At 37.7% G+C, this 19,439-nt stretch overlaps 1 pseudogene; it reads right to left on the bottom strand.

The window, feature by feature from the left end:
* Positions 1-9,836: 9,836 nt before the first annotated feature.
* LOC132162359 (peroxisomal 2,4-dienoyl-CoA reductase [(3E)-enoyl-CoA-producing]-like) lies at positions 9,837-13,415 on the bottom strand (annotated as a pseudogene).
* Between the last annotated feature and the right edge of the window lie 6,024 nt (positions 13,416-19,439).

Raw genomic sequence — 19,439 nt, 5'->3', positions numbered from 1 at the left:
CATAGATGTATAGGAATCCAACTCAAAGCTTGATCATGAGGAAATATTGCAGCCTAACAACACCTTGGACCAAAAATTGCATCAACAATAGGGAATAAACAAGTGACAGAAAATCTCGATAGTCTTACGTAGTCACGGTACCAATCGCAGAACAGCGAATGATGTTGGGTTTCCAACTGATCCTCCGTCGTTCGCCTCATATCGCATGATCGCCTAAGTGTATCTATGTGTACCCTACAATACGAAATTTAAATTATATTATAATTCACAACTAAGGGTGCAAAGTGATATTGAAGTTGCATAGATTACTAACACGACTTACATCCGTAGTTAAAGGAACTCGTCCGAGTTAAACATAATGTATCGGTGAATTTGTGTCAATGTGACACGGTCGAGGATGACTCGTGTTCCCGCCCCCTTTAAACCATCCAAGTTTCTTTGAGCCCTATTGTGAAATGTTGGTGCGTTGTCTAAATACCTCGAGTAAAACGCCACCAACTCAGTTGCTATATAGCCCTGCGCAATGCAGCCCTCAAGAGCCGCTTTATTGCGAACATTAGATTTGAACCCCCCAAGGCTCCTACATACGAACATAATTCAGTCATTACAGTTAGTGACGGTTTTATAACGGAGGAAAAATAAATTGATGAATAATCATAAAGTTATTTTACCTCTCTGCCAGATACATCCACCTATATTGTACCGGTCCTCCGAGTCGGCATTCACGGACAAGATGCATGACCAAGTGAACCATTATGGTAAAAAAACTTGGGGGGAAGACCTGTTCCATCTGGCACAAAGTGATACAAATGTCACCCTCTAGTCGGTTCATATCCTCTTGTATCAATGACGTTGAACATAGGCTCCTGAAGAATACAGACATCCCAACAAGTGGTCTAACCACGTTACCTGGTAGTGATCCACGCAATGCAATAGGGAGAAGTTGTTGCATAATGACGTGATTGTCATGGCTCCTCAAACCGGATATCGTACAATCACTGAGTCATACACATCGGGAAATGTTTGAGGCATATCCGTTCGGCACCCTTACATTTCGAAGCACTTTCAAAAAATGTGTTTTCTCATCCTTAGACATCGTGTGGCAAGCTGTGGGCATATATGTTTGACCATCATCGCCCCTGTACGGATGAAGTGTATGTTTCAACCCAATTTCTTGCAAGTCTGTGCGGGCTTGGAGGTTGTCCTTCGTTTTCCCAGGAATGTCCAATATTGTGCCAAGTATGTTGTCCATCACATTTTTCTCAATGTGCATGACATCAAGGTTGTGCCGTAATAGATTATCTTTCCAATACGGCAACCTAAAAAAAACACTTTTCTTTTTCCACAATACGTTAGCAGTCTCTCCTCCTCTTTCTGTAGGCCCACTCTTCTTCCGTTTTTTGTCTTTTTTCTTATTATCCGTCCTTGCCTTACAGGCATTCTCATCCCCAAATGCTATATCTTCTAATTGTCTAAGGATTTCATCTCCACTTGGCACATCGGGGGCACATTCTAATTCTTGCTTGCCATCAAATGTTTTTTTGTTCCTCCTCCACGGATGATCCATGGGCAAGTATCGCCTATGCCCCATATTACAAAATTTCTTGCCGTGTTTTAACCTTCTGGACCTTGTCGAGTACATACAGCAGAGACATGCCTTCTCACCCTTGTTAGGCCACCTGGACAAATCTGCATATGCCGGGAAGTCATTAATTGTCCACATCAACTGCGCTCACAACACAAAGTTCTTTTTCTTGGAGACATCAAATGTGCGTACACCTACAGTCCAGAGTTCCTCTAACTCCTCAATTAAGGGTCGAAGGTAGACATCTATATCCATTCCAGGTGACTTTGGGCCTGGGATTATCAGAGATAGTATAAATGACGTTTGTTTTATGCACGTCCAAGGAGGAAAGTTGTATGGTACAAACATTACAGGCCAAGGGCTGTGGGATGTGCTCATGTTCCCAAATGGATTAAATCCATCCGAGGTTAGTCCAAGCCTGACGTTCCTGCTGTCAGCTGAGAAGTTTGGATGTAAATTGTCAAATGCCCTCCATGCTTTACCATCGGCCGAATGCCTCAATACACCGTCCTTAGTTCGGCCTTCTGCATGCCACCTCTTATAAGGGGTAGTATGCTCTGACATAAACAGTCTCTGTAGTCGTGGTATGGGTGGAAACCACCGCAACACCTTGACCGGGCGTTTCTTAGTCGATGATATGGGTTGACCATCCTCATCCAAATGAATTTCATCCGTCCACTTAGATACTCCACAAATAGTACATGTATCTAAATCCTTATTTTTCTTCCAGAATAACATACAATCATTACGACACATCGGGATCTTCTCATACCCGAGGCCCATGTCCCTTAGAAACTTTTTCGCCTCATATGTATTAACCGGCAAAGCTTCATCACTCGGAGGCAGCAACTGATTGATGAACTCAAGGAAAGATGAGAATATTGCGTTACTAAGTCCGCCAACACACTTCAAGTTGTACAGATATACAATAGCACTAAGCTTGCTATGTTTGGTCCCATCATGAAGTGGCTTCTCTGCCTTCTTAAGCAACTTGTAGTACTTTAGTACGTCACCTTCGTCGGCTTCTTCATTCACAGTTTCTTCATTCCCCTGCACCACCACTTTAGGCTCACAATTGTCTTCCATGACACCGTGCATGCCGAATAGATCACGCAACATTGTCGGTATGTTTTCACCTTGTGCTGTGCTTATACCCGCATCTGTGATCGTGGTAGTCGAATTAGAGACTGCAACAGGAAATCAGACAGACTTCTCACCGTGATAATACTAGTTTTTGTATGCAGTCATTATTCCTTTACCCCCTGTCAAGTGGTCAAATACGAAACTCGGAGGGTGGCTCTGCTTATTACGACACGCCTTACAAGGGCTGTGAATTTTTTCATTAGGGATTGCACAGTTCTAAACTGCAAAGTTCAAGAATAATCTACACCCGTCTCTATATTCCCTCGTACCTCTAGACTTTGTCATCCAACTCTTGTCCATAGCTTTAGTTATTGGAACCCTAATTGAATAAAATAAATCTAGGTTAGTTAGTTAGTTGTTATTTTTTTTTTTAGTGTATTTATTTAATTACATCGTTTCAATTTTTTTGATTATTTTTAACAAATAAACACATACGTTTAGTTTTAATTATAACATCTACATACTCTAAATTTGCAAAACCTAAACAAAATTAAGGTCCAAATTTAAATGTATTTGTTATACATGGGGACCCTAGATAAAATAGATCTAACTATCTAGCTAGGTTATTTGTTGTAATTGTTTTTTTTTTTTTTTTTGCCCCCTTTACATACTCTAAATTTGTAAGACCTAAATGAATTTTTTATATATGGGGACCCTAGATAAAATAGATCTAGCTAGATAGGTTATTTGTTTTTTTTGTTTCTATTTTTTCATTTATTATAACATTTACACATTTGTTATATATGGGGACCGTAGATAAAATAAATCCAGTTATCTATGTTATTTGTTTTCTTTTGTTTTTTTCTTTGTATTTCTTTTTTAAACATTTACATACTTATATTAAATTTTCAAAACACACACGTCAAATTAATGACCATATCCAATGCATTTGTTATTTGTTTTTTTTTTTTTTTTTTGTGGTTTAAGCAAGTTTTTTGTTTTTTGTTTTTTTTTTTTTGTTTTTGGGTTCTAATAACGTGCATTTGCAAAACCTATACAAAATGTAGGTCTAAACCTAAATGCAAAAACACAATTACAAAAACAACTTAACCTACAAAAAATTTTGGTCTAAATTAATCTAAATGCAAAAACCAACAAAAAAAAAAAAAAAAAAACCTACTTTCAAAAATTTCACATACATACTTTTGCATGCATGCATATATGCAAATACATTAAACAATATTCCCACCATACAAAACATATATCTCAAACATGTAAACTAATTAGCTAATTTCACTATATCAATAATATATAATAAAATACACTGCAAATTATATATTTATATAAATGATTTATTTATATAATATATAAATAAATAAATCAATATATATATATACCTTATGCAATAACACACTCTGTGTGTGTGTATATATATATATATACTTGATCTGGAGAGGTCGGAGAAACGTTAGAGGGGCAGCTCGTGACGGCCGGTGGAGGAGCGGCGGTGAAGATGGCCGGTGAGAGAGAGAAAAACTGAGAGCTAGAAACACGGAGAACGCCCGGAGACCGTGTGTGACTGTCAGAGAGAGAACGCGGCTGAGAGATGACACTGAGTGTGATGGAGATAGACCGGAGATACTGCCAGCGGTTCAGAAAAGATGGCGGAGGGGAGGAGGCTGTGGCGCGCAGGGGAGAAAGAAAGAGAGGGAAGAAGGAAAAAAGAAGAAGAAGGAGCTGACGGCCAGGCTGGAGGCGTGCCTTCCTGAGGCGAAATTCTTGAAGTGTCAACACAGGACACGTCAAGGAGTTCTTTTCTTGACGTGTCCACATGTGACACGTCAAGAAGTTTTGACATGCCACATGTGACACGTCAAGAAACTTCTTGACGTGTCACATGTGGCACGTCAAGAACTTCTTGACGTGTCAAATGTGGACACTTCAAGAACTTCTTGGTGTGTCATATCTAACACATCAAAAATAGCAAGTTAAATTTTTAAGCTTTTAAATTTTAATTTATATGATTTATTTATTCTATTATATCATTTTTTTTTTCTTATATAACACATTATCCATACAATATATTTAAAACTAATTAGAGAATAAATAAATTAATATTCTAGATGTACAGATAATTAAATCCATTTTTTTATGAGGGCTCAATAATCCACTCACCGACCACATATTTTGTGTTGGCCGAGTTCATGTGAGGTTTGCGGGTCTTATAAAATAAATGTATTCTGTATGTCCTATATATTTTTAAAAAATTAATATGACTATCATATTAATATTACTAGACTGATTTATGCTTGATAATATCATATTCAAATTAATATTAATGAAATGGTTGATTCATATGCATGCATGTGATAATTATATTAATTGGTATACAATAGTATGATTATGCATGTACACATATGATAATATCATATATATATGATATTAATTGGTATACATTAATAGTATGATTATGCAAGCATATATATATTAATTGGCATGCATGTGATATATACGTATACGTACGTATATACCAATTAATTTATATTAATATGATAAAATTAATTTTTCATACCAATTAAAATTAATTTACTACAACGTGTTAAAAATGACACGTCAAAATGTTTTGACGTGTCATACTAGCACGTCAAAAAGTATTGACGAGTTCCATTAACACGTCAAAAATTTTTGACGTGTTAAAATCCAACACGTCAAAATTTATTAACGTGGCAAACATCAGTTACTGTTTGCCACGTCAATAAATGGCATATTTTTTTGTAGTGCTAGCATAATTGTATAAGACATTGCAGAGTAAATATATAATCATATAATAAAGACATCAACTAGTTTACCAAGAGTAAATATATAATCCTTGTGTAATGTATTTTCTCATTTTGAACAACTTTAAGGAACGTGCATATAAGAAATGCATGGGTTCCTTTGTTTGTTTAATCTCTGTATAGGTTCCATTAATCTCTGCATAATGTATTAATCATATGTGTTAGGGTTTATTTTGGCCTTATGTAATGATTAAAACATTTGTTTGTATTTCTCATTATTCCCCAAGAATCGAGGTGAAGATTAGATGTTTGTTATAGGTCTCTGCCTTTCCTCGTCAGAAGTGCCTTCAGAACGGGTCATGTAATAAGGAGTTACTGTTTTCCCTTCAAGAGTTCCATCAAAACAAAACATGTAATGGGGAGTTACTGTTTTCTCGTCAGGAGTTGAGTCAGGACGGGACATGAAACAGGAGCAAAGTTGAAACTATTTCCTCGCCAGGAATCTAGTCAAGACAGGACATGTAACGGGAGCTAAGCTGAAGCTACTGTTTTCTCGTTAGGACGGGGAATGTAACGAGACCAATGTTGGACCGACTATTTTCTCGTCAGAAGGTGCATTAAGACGGGACATGTGACGAAGATGAAACGGGACTGCTTTCTCGTTAGGATGTAGATTTCTTAGATTCACAGATTTGGCCTTCCCGTCATAACGAGAGTGCTATTCTATTAAGACGTGAAGAAGGAAATGTCTTCACTATAAATGGTTTTCCTGTCATTGTTCGTAGCAGACTTGGGAAAATATCTTATGTACTTTGTTCACTAAAGTCTCCATATTTTCTCCACGAGCATTGTGTCTCGTGAGTTTTTTTTTGTATTTTGGCGTGTTGCTCGTTCCCCTACACAAGATTATGGGTTTGGTTATTTGAAGAAGGAAGTCTACTGAAGGGTAGATGAAGAAATGCACTCCATGAAGATTATCAGGATGGAGACAAGTTGAGAAGCTTCTTGTTCTTACTAAGTCTAGAGGTCCTCCAAGGAGTGAGTATCGTCTAGTCTGTAACTTTGAATCTTCATATAGTAATTTTCTGGGTTTGGCTACCCCAGAGTAGTTTTTACCTTTGATGTATTCAAAGAGTTTTCCACTTCGTAAACAAATTCTTATGTTGTAGTTGTATGGATGTTTCTATATATGTGATTGATTTAATTTTGAGCATAACTTTTTAATTTGGTTATCTAAATTGCTCATGCGTTTGTTTTGGTCTAGAGGTCCTCCAAGGAGTGAGTATCGTCTAGTCTGTAACTCTAAATCTTCATATAGTGATTTCCTGGGTTTGGCTACCCCGGAAAAGTTTTTACCTTTGATGTATTCAAAGAGTTTTCCACTTTGTAAGCAAATCTTTATGTTATGGTTGTGTGGATGTTTCTGTATATGTCATTGATTTAATATTGAGCATAACTTTTTAATTTGGTTATCTAAATTGCTCATGCGTTTGTTTTGGGGTAGAGCACGATCCTTGTGTTTTATCAATTGGTATCAAAGCAGGTTCAGTCGAGTTTAGACTAACATCCTGAGTGGACATCAATTCATCATGTGATATAATCATATCAATTATAGTGATAATATATAAAGTACTAAAATTAGAATGACGATACATTAATACTTCAATTGTGGTTATAAGTAACACATTGTTTAATCCAATGTCAATTACTTAATTTGATATTATACAAATCACATTATCATTGTACATTAATAATATGATTAACTTTAATAAGTATTTGAATTGTCATTGAATCGTATAATTTTTTTGAAAGGGAACATACCAAACTCATTCATTGATAAAAATCGCGAGCATAAAGCTCTTACAAACAGAGCAAAAATCTCTGAAGTAAATCATAGCCGAAGCTAAAGATACGGTCATCAACAACAGACCAAATCAACCATAACAAAAGCATCCGCTAACCTATGACTAATTATCAGGTTTAAAAATCAGATCTGTATCAAACAGACACCATCTAATACATAGGTAACGCTTATTCCTCAGCCTTGAAAGCAGAACCTCTCAGTCGATACTCATCCTCCTCAACCCGAAAGTCAGGTTACAGTTCACATCCACAACCCAAGGGTTTGGACCAATAATAACGGGTAGCAACCGGGCGCACCAAATGAATCATATAACTAAGTATTGATCTTATACATTTATATTATTCAATATGCATAATTGTATATATGTATAATGTATAATTATAATTTATAACATATATGGACTTATAAATTGATAACATACATTGAAACTAAGTCTCTAAATAATTAATTATTGTATTAGTACGAACTTGCATACTTATGACTTATAAGGATTTTTTTTTTTTTTTGAAAGGAAAACATATTGTTTCATTCATTGATAACACAAGCATAAAGCTCAAACAACACAAAACGAATCTCTGAAGCAACCATAGCCGAAACTACAAGGTTACAAACGTCAAAGATGGCACATTACAATCCAGAATCTAACAATCCGCTAACCCATGACTAGACATCAGTTTAGATAATAGATCTGCACCATATAGACTCATACAAATGCATAGGTAGCTTTTATTCCTCAGCCCTGAGAGTAGAGAACTTTCATGCCAAAACTCATCCTCCTCAACCCGAAAGTCAAGATAACGTTCATATCCACAACCCAAAGGTCTGGATCAAAGTTAATAACCCGAAGGTGGCAGATCGAGAGAGAGAGAGAGAAAGGACAGAGACTTATTACAAACAAACAATAGGAAAATAAAAATGAACAGGGAAATAAAATAGGAAGGAAAAGAACAATTACAGGGGAAAAAATGGAAATACAACCAAAGGAAGCCAACAATACAGGGAAATAAACAAAATAGGAAATAGCACACGCTTCGCGGATGACAGCAGTCGGAAGAAAAGCCGATCGCGCACACGCCGGAAAACTGAAAACGGAAGGGTGTGTTGGAAGCTTGTCACGGTGGGGAAGCGGGAAAAGGCTTAGCAGTGGACGGTGGGCGGCAAAGACAGCGCGGAGGAGATCGGCGGCACACTCAAAGGGGAAGGTTCGAATGAATCCCCAAGAGCAACACCCACAAAGTACCAAACACAAACAAAAACCACAGCAACAACAAATACAGAAAGAAATAAAAACAACACAGATTGAAAAACAAGAAAAAGAGATATTACAATCAAAATAAAAGCATAAAACAATAAACCCAACACAGGTACCATGTCGGAGGGGAGGTTGCCGGGGGAAAAATAGCCGGAATGCGAGGAAACAGCCGCGGCAAGAGGCAATGGACTTGGACGGAGCCAGGGAGAACCGGAGATGGGGCTCGTGATGACGTGGGACCGGCATGGAGGGGAGATTGAGCGTTGGCCGGCCCGATCTAAAAAAACCTAAATCAAAAAAGGGCGGAGAGGAAAGGGGAGGAAGAAAACGCCCAAAAAGCTAGGGACATTATGTAAATATGCTAGCTCTCGAAGAAAATAGGGCCAGGGGGAGCAGAAGAGGAAGAGGGGGAGGGGGAGAATAGGGGTTCTCCCCCTCCCAACAGCGCTCTCTGCTAAAGATGAAACCATAGCAGAATATATATTATATTATATATGTATAATTTGTTATTATATAATCAAATGATTTAATGATCAATTAATCATGTGATATAATCATATAAATTATAGTGATAATATATTAATACTCAAATTGTGATTTAATTATCTAAAAAAAATGTGATTTAATGATCAATTGATTGTGTTATATGTATAAATATTATTATAATTATAATTATAAAAAGGAAACAATATAATGGGGAAACTTCACTTACCCCCCACAAACTTTTGAGCTTTTTGCAGACACCCCTCATTATTTAAAATCTCTCATTTTGGTGTATCGAATTTTGATTTCCTTTCACTTTCCCCATTCCGTTAGGATTTTCTGTAAAATTCTAACAGACCTCTCCTCAAGTGCCGCTCATGTGTTTTTTTATTTATGAAACACCTGTTATACCCTTCTCTTTTTTGATGAAACACTCGTCTTCCTCTCTTCCTCACTTCACCTGCACACCACAAAAGTGACTAGATCAAAATATAGTTCAAAAAAATATCAAGAATTGAAGTTTAATGATTTCTAAGGTTGGTGGCCACCTTAGAGGCAAGGGAATAAAGCAGAAATCAGGGTGAGTTGAAGGGCGAAATTTGACAAGAATTAGTTTAGGACGATCTAATGGGTTATGAAAATTATGTTTTAACTCAACTTCAATAAAACAGAGCTCCAAGTCTCTGCAGAAGGACAAAGACCCTCAAAGCCCAGTTACAATATATTATATAGCCTTCAAAAAAGTACTAGTGCCCAAGCCTCTTGTAAACAGAGAGACTCTCGAAAACCCATTTATATGGGTTCCATAGCTAACACAGAAAAAGCACAGCTTTTCCCCTCTGTTAACTCCATCAATCTTTTTCTCAACCGAAACACATTGTACCCCAAACCCTGAAGGTCCTCCATACTCTTCAACATATTGCAGGATTCAGCCCAGAAATCCTTTGCAGTCAAAGAATCGATTTCTTCGACTGTTTCTTCAAATGCTTGATCCCACCTAGCCATCAAATTCTTCCTCGCCACTTTAGAATAGCTCCGAAGCTGAAAAAAATGAGGACACTGAAGGATGCCTTTCAGAATTCACGAAATGGTTATCTGTGGTAAATCTGGACATGAAGCCGGTACAGAATTTTCTTCCATTAGCGAAACCTTCTCGTTCTCTTTTTTGGGTTGGTTGCTTAATGGGTTTAGGGGTAAAACGGCATTTTCCTTAAATTTTTCCCACATGTGCGGCACGTGCGAATGGTTCAGTTAGGATTTCACAGAAAATTCTAACAGAAGGGGGAAAGTGGAAGAAAATCAAAATTAGATACACCAAGGTGAGAGATTTTGAACAATGGGGGGTGTCTGCAAAAAGCACAAATGTTTGTGAGGGGTAAGTGAAGTTTTCCCAAATAAAATTTAGCCCCCCAAACTACCAGCCATTTTTATTTTAGCCATCTAATGTTCAAAAAGTGATAAAGTAGCCCATAAACTACCAAAAGTTACAATTTGGCCACTCCGTTAGTCATTACCGTCAAATAGGATGAAAAATTCAAAACTACGTTGTTTTGGCAAGGTTAGGTTACTAAAATGTCCTTTTAGGAGTTTGGGGGGGCTACTTTATCACTTTTTGAATATTAAGGGGCTAAAATGAAAATGGCTGGTAGTTTGGGGGGCTAAATTATATTTTCCCCTTCAATTTTTATCACATGATTTACATTAATCACTTCTTATTACTATCCAAACAAAAAAATCACTAACAAAACTCTTTATCAAATAAACCCATTTTTTCGGAGTAGAGATTCGCAAGTTTTCTTATTTATTTTATTTATATTTTTTTAATCAAATAAGGAAAGTGTTACATGATTAAAACACCGAAAAAAGGGTGGACTACCCTACATTAGACCCAAAATGAAAAATATAGTGCAGCAAACAATACAAGAAAACAGTAGGAAATGGGTCATAAAATGACCCGGTCCTCTCAATAAGGGCCGCACAAGGCGATTTAAACACCGAGACGGAATAAATGGACAGGGGGTTCAACCCTATCCAAACACCCGCAAGGTAAAGACGACCACCAAACGAAGGTTGTAGAAGAAAAAGCACTGTAAAGACATTCGAATCCAACAAGGAAATAACACACCAAATTTCAATACAAGAAATCAAGCAATAAAAGCAGCAAAATAACCCAAGAAACAGCAGCATTGGCGGAGGGAGGAGGAGGGCAGATCAGACGGGCTGACCATCGGAGGAGCAAATCGAACTCCTCCTTCTCTTTTATGAAGTTTTTCCCTTTTGTTGATGCCTCTCACGAGGTCTTATCCGTCGCCTTGTGCGACTTATCGCACTTGAAACTTCATCTTCTGCGTTGTGGCTTCTCCTCCATTCCGTTTTTCTGCTTCATCTCGCTCCCCGTCTCCTGCTCTATGTCAGTTGCCGGATCTATCAAGGTTTGCAAATCTGATTTTTTTAAAAGTTCGATCTGCTCCTCTGATGGTCAGCCCTTCCGATCCGCCCTCCTCTGCTCTCCGCCAATGCTGCTATTTCTTGGGTTATTTTGCTGCTTTTATTGCTTGATTTCTTGTATTGAAATTTGGTGTGTTATTTCCCTGTTGGATTCGGATGTCTTTATAGTGTTTTTTCTTCTGCAATTTCCGTTTGGTGGTTGTCTTTACCTTGCGTGTGTTTGGGTAAGGTTGAACCCCCTGTCCGTTTATTCTGTCTCGGTATTTAAATCGCCTTATGCAGCCCTTATTGAGAGGACCGGGTCATTTTATGACCCATTTCCTACTGTTTCCTTGTATCGTTTGCTGCACTATATTTTTCATTTTGGGCCTAATGTAGGGGAGTCCACCCCTTTTTCAGTATTTTAATCATGTAACCCTTTTCTTATTTGATTAAAAAAGAAAAAGAAACTCGCGAATCTTTACTTCTAAAAATTGGGTTTATTTGATAAAGAGTTTTGTTAGTGATTTTTTTGTTTGGCTATTAATAAGAAGTGATTGATGTAAATCATGTGATAAAAATTGAAGGGAAAAATATAATTTAGCCCCCCAAATTACCAGCCATTTTCATTTTAGCCCCCTAATGTTCAAAAAGTAATAAAGTAGCCTCCCAAACTCCCAAAAGGGCATTTTAGTAACTTAACCGTACCAAAACAACGTAGTTTTGAATTTTTCATCTTATTTGACGGTAGTAACTAGCGGAGTGGCCAAATTCCAACTGTTTGATAGTTTGGGGGCTACTTTATCACTTTTTAAATATTAGGGGGCTAAAATGAAAATGGCTGGTAGTTTGGGGGGTTAAATTATATTTTTCGCTTATAAAAAGGCGGTTAGCAGTTAGTGGTTACGGTTAGTAAACCCAATAACCGCTAGGCGATTATAGCGGTTAGCGGATGATCCGCGGTTAAATAATTGCCTACCTTGACACCCCTAGATGGCAAGGCTGGCTCAGCCAAAGTCTTCCATCAACAGCAATGGTGGTTCCATTGATGTATTTACTACAAATATTATATGAATGAGTGATCCAGGTGAAGGTAAAGGGTAGGTAACATCTAAAGGTAAAATAGTTAGTAGCGAAGGTAACAAATAATTGGCAAAAATTACATATTATGTCCTGGTGCCAATTCTCTACAAACATGAATCCCCATTACTACATTACATGTCCCCATTACTACACTACATATCAGGCAATGCAAAAACAAGTTAATATTTTGTATCTTCCAAAAAATATTTCCTCTTCCTCAATATTCTTGAGAATTGTTTTCAACCTAACACATGGTTTTAGGGGGGAGGAATTGTCTTTGAGAAGGCCTATCTGTGAAACGGCCATAAACGAATAAAATCATAAGTCTATCTTAATAACAAAACAGGGCTTTGTGATAGATAAATTGCATGAGTGAAATAAGGTTAAAAACCTGCATCTGAAACAAGGTAGAGAGCAGTCATTGCGATATCCCATTTCTCCCTTAGTTTATACAAAGGCATGTACTCTCTGGCTTTGCTATTTATCTCATCAGGAAGAAGTTTACTCATGCTTGGAGTATCACCAATGGGACCTGGTGCAATCCCATTGACTCTAATATCATAGTCAGTCCCCCACTCCAGTGCCAAGTTTCTTGTAGTGGCATCCACGACAGCAGCCTGTTGGAAACAAAATATTTTGAAGAAGTTAAACATTGGAGTCAGATACATGTAACATCTAGAAAACTATGCTACAAACCTTTTCTACAGATACATGGATTTGATACCAAGCTGTCGTGTAATGCAAAGTAGCACTAATGCTCAAAATTGTTCCACCACCAGATGAGCCCCTTCCTGGCCTACCTTTCTTGAGATACTAAAGTGCTTCGTGCCACATTGTAAATGTACCAACAGAATCAATATCCATAACAGCAGGTAATGGTTAAAACCAATAACACATTATAGTTCAAAACCTCGATAGAGCCTATATCTTGAAAACCATGTTTAAAGGGTTATTCACTACGTAAGAAAAAAAAAATCAATTATCTCAATTTTTTTTTGATGATGAGGAACACCTTCAAGGCAGGATTTCGTGTACTCACCCGTGTTGGGTAAACCTCAGACTCGTGTAAAGTGGCCCCTACACATAGACCGGGTAATACTCCGGCTTAGCCAATGGGCTGACCCCAAGGAATTGTTTTCACCCAAGGAGATTCAAAACTTAGACTTAATGGAAATGCCACTAAGACCAAAGCCCTTCCCACTTAAGCCAAAAATCAATTGTCTCAACTATCACATGATTAGAGAAAATCTCAAGTCAGGGACTCAAGTAATCATGCTTGTCTTTGTTAAGGAAGAAGATACAGTCCATATAGGACCATGTGTAGCTGGCAAATCTGTTGGCATAAATTCAGTTACTCATGATCCTGGAATAACACTCAAAGCAGCAAGAGGAGATTGTGCAATATTCAGCCCAGCCACCCATGGCGCTGCAGTAGTAGAAAAGGAACGATGTGCAGACCACGGTTGTGCATAAAAGGAAAATATTGAAGAAGATCCTCACTCAATGCAATTCTCTTAGGAAGTCAATATACTTGTCCAATACTCATGTTACTGACAATCCCATATTTTGTGGGATTGTCTAGTTACCTTGTCAAACACTTTGCATCTTTGTATATAATGTTACGACATACTCTGTTTCTGTATCAAGGAAAATTTTCATTGTTATTCAAATTATTTTATGGTACGTATCAGAGCACTAAAGGCCTACGCCTAAATTTGATCCTGTGGCTTCTAGCTTTTCCGCTCCCCTCTTTGCTCTCCCCAATATCCCACAAGGTAGCTTTACCAAACTTGAAGGCGACAACAATTATTTGCAATGGCAATCTCAATTTAATCCAGCATTTCGTAGATACGAGTTAAAGGGTATTGTGGATGGTTCTAAGCCATGTCCACAAGAGTTTCTAACCGATGATCAAGGGAAGAAAACTCTTAATCCAGAATATGTTTCCTGGACTAAGAGAGACCAGTTTCTGTTGAGTTGGATTAATTTCACACTCACAGACAAAGTGTTGTCCACGGTGTATGGACAAAACACATCAAGGCAGGTTTGGTCTGCTCTACTCTTGCAAATTGTTTTGCCTCTCAGTCAACATCTCGCATAGCAAATCTCAAGCGTCAATAACAGACTCTTATCCAAGGCTCTAAGACATGTACTGGATATCTCCAAGATGCTAAATCATTGTCGGATCAATTGGCTGCTATAGGTAAAACTATTGATGGTGATGATCTCATCTCATATGTCATTGGAGGTTTAAATCCTTCATTCAATGCATTTATCATTGTTGTCTCATTTACTACTCTAGATAAATCACTAACTTTTGATGATTTTCAAAATGAGCTTTTGAATCATGAAATGTTGATTACTCAACAACAGTCAAATATCACAGATGCTTCAAGCTTTGCACTGTTCACCCAGAAACCATCACAACAATTTCCTCCAAAGAACAAACAGCAATGGAAGCATCCTTCCAACTTCAAGCCGTGCTCTGGCTTTTATAGACAATGTGTTCCTCCTAGACCTGCTGCTCCAAAACAAAATTTTAGCACTAACATCAATGATTTTCACAATAGGAGCTCTCATTCCACGGCACCTGGGAATTTCCTCAATAATTCTAACACTCGTCCTCCATGCCAGATTTGTAGGAAAACCAGTCACCAAGCACTTGATTGCTTCCATCGCATGGACTACTCTTATCAAGAACGCCACCCTCCACCACAACTTGCAGCAATGGTGGCCCAAGCTAATGCTATACGATGACCAATGGTATGCCGATAGTTGAGCAAATGTGCATATCACCAATGAACTTGAAAACCTGTCAATTCAGCGACCTTTCCACTAAGAGAACACAGTGGCTATTGGCAATGGTGCTGGTCTTGCCATAGAGAACGCGGGTTCAACTACTCTCTTCTTTTCATTATAAATTTCATCTCCATAATGTTTTACATTGTCCTTCTGCTTCAGCAAATTTTATCTATCCAGAAATTTTGTGCAGACAATTTTTGTTATTTTATACTGACATCCACTCATTTCTTTATCAAGGAGCTCAAAACCCATGTCACCTTACTAAAGGGCAGAAGTGAGAACGGGCTCTATCCAATAAGGCTGCAAAGGAATTCTCTCAAAAATTTGCAAGCTTTTTATGCCATGTTTGGAATAAAGACGTCTACCTTGGGATGGCACTTTAGATTAGGACACCCTAGGGCAGATGTAGTTTCTAGAGTCATTCAAAAGTTTCAACTTCCTGTCTTTTGTCATAATTTCAATAAAGAGGTTATTTGCCATTCATGTCAACTTAGTAAAAGTAAGTGGCAGCCATTTTCTTTATCTAATCGTGTTTCTACCCAACCATTGCAATTAATCCATAGTGATGTTTAGACATCTCCTGTGCAATCCTTTAGTGGCTACAAATTTTATGTAATCTTTATAGACAATTACTCATGGTACACTTGGTTTTATCCTCTAGTTCATAAATTTGAAGTTTTTGGTAGTTTTACTAAGTTCAAACAACTTGTTGAAAATCAGTTTTCCTCTAACATCAAGCAACTATAATATGATGGAGGAGGGGAATACACCTCCCTATAGTTCCAAGCATTTCTTAATAAAAATGGGATAATACATAGAAAATCTTGTCCCTACAGTTCCCAACAAAATGGTTTGGCCGAAAGAAAATTAAGACATATCTTAGAAACTGGACTCACTCTTTTGGCTCACTCTCAATTATCACACAGGTTTTGGGTAGATGCCTTCTTAACTGCTGTGCATATTATCAATAGGCTTCCTACTCCTACTCTTGATAATGTCTTTCCTTTTACCAAACTTCATGGCAAGGATCCTAATTACCAATCTATGCGTGTTTTTGGCTACAAGACTTATCCTTTGCTTAGGCCTTACAACAAACATAAATTGGAATATAGATCCAAGCCATGCATTTTCTTAGGGTATCATTATGCAAGGTACGAGTGTCTCGATCCGACTACCAACAAGGTCTACCTATCTCGACATGTGATATTTGATGAGAGTTCATTTCCAGCCAAGGAGAAAGTTGCTGCCACAATGCCTTCCAAGCTCCCTACTCACAATGAGCCTTCCTTGATGATACCCCTAAGTTTTCATTCCCCTCATATTGTTGTAATTTCTTCTACTACAAATTCAGCCTCTATGCCCACTACCGAGAACAATCCACAGCCAATAGAATCTCTCACTTTTTCGTCATCTCTAGTATCACATGATATGTCTTCCTCTTCACATGACAATTCTGGAAGCCCCCCACCTGCAGAATTTAATTCTACAGCTACCCAAGACACACCTCTCGTAGAATTAAATTATGCTGCACCAGTTTCTGCAAATTTTAATTCTGCAGCTCATACTGAATCTTCACCTTCTACTGTCATTGTTCCAAGTCCTCTTGCTCCTTCTCATCTTATGACCACTCAGTCACAAACAGGTTCTCTCAAGCCAAATTCATTCCCTGATTATAAGATGTTCTCATCCACCAAATACCCTCTCACTGTCATGCACACTATCCTTAGAGAGATTGAACCCAGTTCATATCGCAAGGCACATGGTCTCTTTGTCCTAGACCTACTTCACATAATGCAATTCATAACAAATGGGTCTACAAGATTAAACAAAAGCCTGATGGATCATATGAACAATTTAAAGCCTAGTTGATGGCAAAAGGCTTTGAGCAATTAAATGGGATAGATTACACTGAAACTTTTAGTCCAATGATAAAACCATCTACTATCCATATTGTATTGGCTTTAGCTATCCAATTTAATTGGCCAATAAGGCAATTGGATGTTTTCAATGCCTTCTTACATGGATATTTGGCAGAAGATGTCTTTATAGAGCAACCACCCGGTTTTATTGACAAGAAGGATCCAAAGTTTGTATGTAAGCTGCACAAAGCCATCTATGGCTTGAAACAAGCTCCTAGAGCATGGTTTAATCGGCTCTCTACCTTTTTCTTGGGGTTAGGCTTCACGGCTTCTCTTGTTGATTCATCCTTGTTTCTTTATCACAATGGTGCCATTAAATTGTTTCTACTCATCTATGTTGATGATATAATTGTGACAGGAACTCACTCCAAGATTATTAGTGCACTAATATCTCACTTGCAGCAAGAGTTTCCCTTAAAGGATTTGGGATGTCTTTCATTCTTCTTGGCGATTCAAGCCACCCATACTTCTCATGGATTGCACCTAAGTCAATCCAAGTATATTGCAGACCTACTATCACCGGTTCATATGGATGGTTCCAAGCCTGCTAAATCCCCATGTAGTAGTGGTATGAAGTTGTTGCAATTTGATGGTAAACACTTCGCAGACCCTAGCTTTTATTGACATGTGGTGGGTGCCCTCCAATATTGCACACTCACTAGACTAGAGATTGCTCTTTCTGTTAATCAATTGTGCCAACACCACCATTCTCCTACCTCCACTCATTGGGCCTCCGCCAAAAGGGTCTTACGCTATCTCATGGGTACTGTGGATGATGGTTTGTTCTATACCAAGGGTAGTCTTCAGCTACAAGCGTATTATGATTCTGATTGGGCAGGGAGCCTAGATGATCAAAGATCCACCTTAGGTTTTGTCATTTATCTTGGTCAGTCTCTTGTATCTTGGAGTGCAAAGAAACAATCAGTCGTTTCTAGGTCAAGTACCGAAGCTGAGTATCGATCCCTAGCTATTAAAACTATTGAATTATATTGGATAAGGATGCTATTCAAAGAGCTCTGCATCCCTCTCTCTCTGCGGTGCCAGTGATTTGATGTGACAGTATTAGTGCCCTTGCACTTGCATCAAATCCAATTTTTCATGCTAGAACTAAACATATTGAAGTTGATTATCATTTTGTAAGAGAAAAAGTTGTAAATTGTGATATCACTGTCAAGTTTATTTCAACTGATGATCAAGTAGCATATATATTTACTAAGGGCCTCTCACATGCTTGGTTTGTCTTCTTGAAATCCAAGCTTATAGTGCTGCCGCCCATTCGCTTACGGGGGAATGTTAAGGAAGATGATACAGTCCATATAGGACCATGTGCAGCTAGCAAATCTGTTGGTATAAATTCAGCTACTCATGATCCTGGAATAACACTCAAAGCAGTAAGAGGAGATTGTGCAATATTCAGTCCAGCCACACATAGCTCTGCAGAGAAAAGGAAAGATGTGCAAACCACGGTTGTGCAGAAAAGGAAAATATTGAAGGAGATCCTCACTCAATGCAACTCTTTTAGAAAGTCAATATACTTGTCCAATACTCATGTAATTGACAATCCCATATTTTGTTGGATTGTCTAGCTATTCATATCTTGTCAAACACTTTGCACCTCTATATATAATGCTACGGCATACTCTGTTTTTGTATCAAGGAAAATTTTCATTGTTATTCAAATTATTTTAGTCTTAGGACGCTGAGTTATTTAATAACATAATATATTTCTTGATTGTCAACTACTATACGTTCTTTTCTTAATATTTAAGTAAGAACTATTAGAATTAATCTTCTATCAGGAGACTTGACGTGGCCCACATGTGACATATATTATATGTATATAGTATATTATATATAGTTTTTATTAAACTAAAAACTTTGGGTAATTAAAGTACAGTTAACTACTAAAGGTAAAAGGTGTTTTGTTTTCACCAAGTGTTGTCTCCCTTGATGGAAGGAAGCAAAATAAGATAAATGGATAGGGGTCTTGGCCTATATAAAAGACAAGCCTGTGATATCCATCAATCACATCTTTAACGTGAGAAACATATAGGCCAAAAATCTTTATCTATCACTCTCCAACAAAGTGAGGGTTCTAGGATTGCGAATTGAGGGTTTTGGGATTGTGAATTCAGCAAACATTCAACGAGTATTCAATTCAAGT

Source organism: Corylus avellana, chromosome ca9 (genome assembly GCF_901000735.1).
Source record: "Corylus avellana chromosome ca9, CavTom2PMs-1.0".
NCBI lineage: Eukaryota > Viridiplantae > Streptophyta > Magnoliopsida > Fagales > Betulaceae > Corylus > Corylus avellana.
The sequence above is the reverse complement of the archived record's forward strand: the minus strand, read 5'-3'. Positions and strand labels throughout refer to the sequence as shown.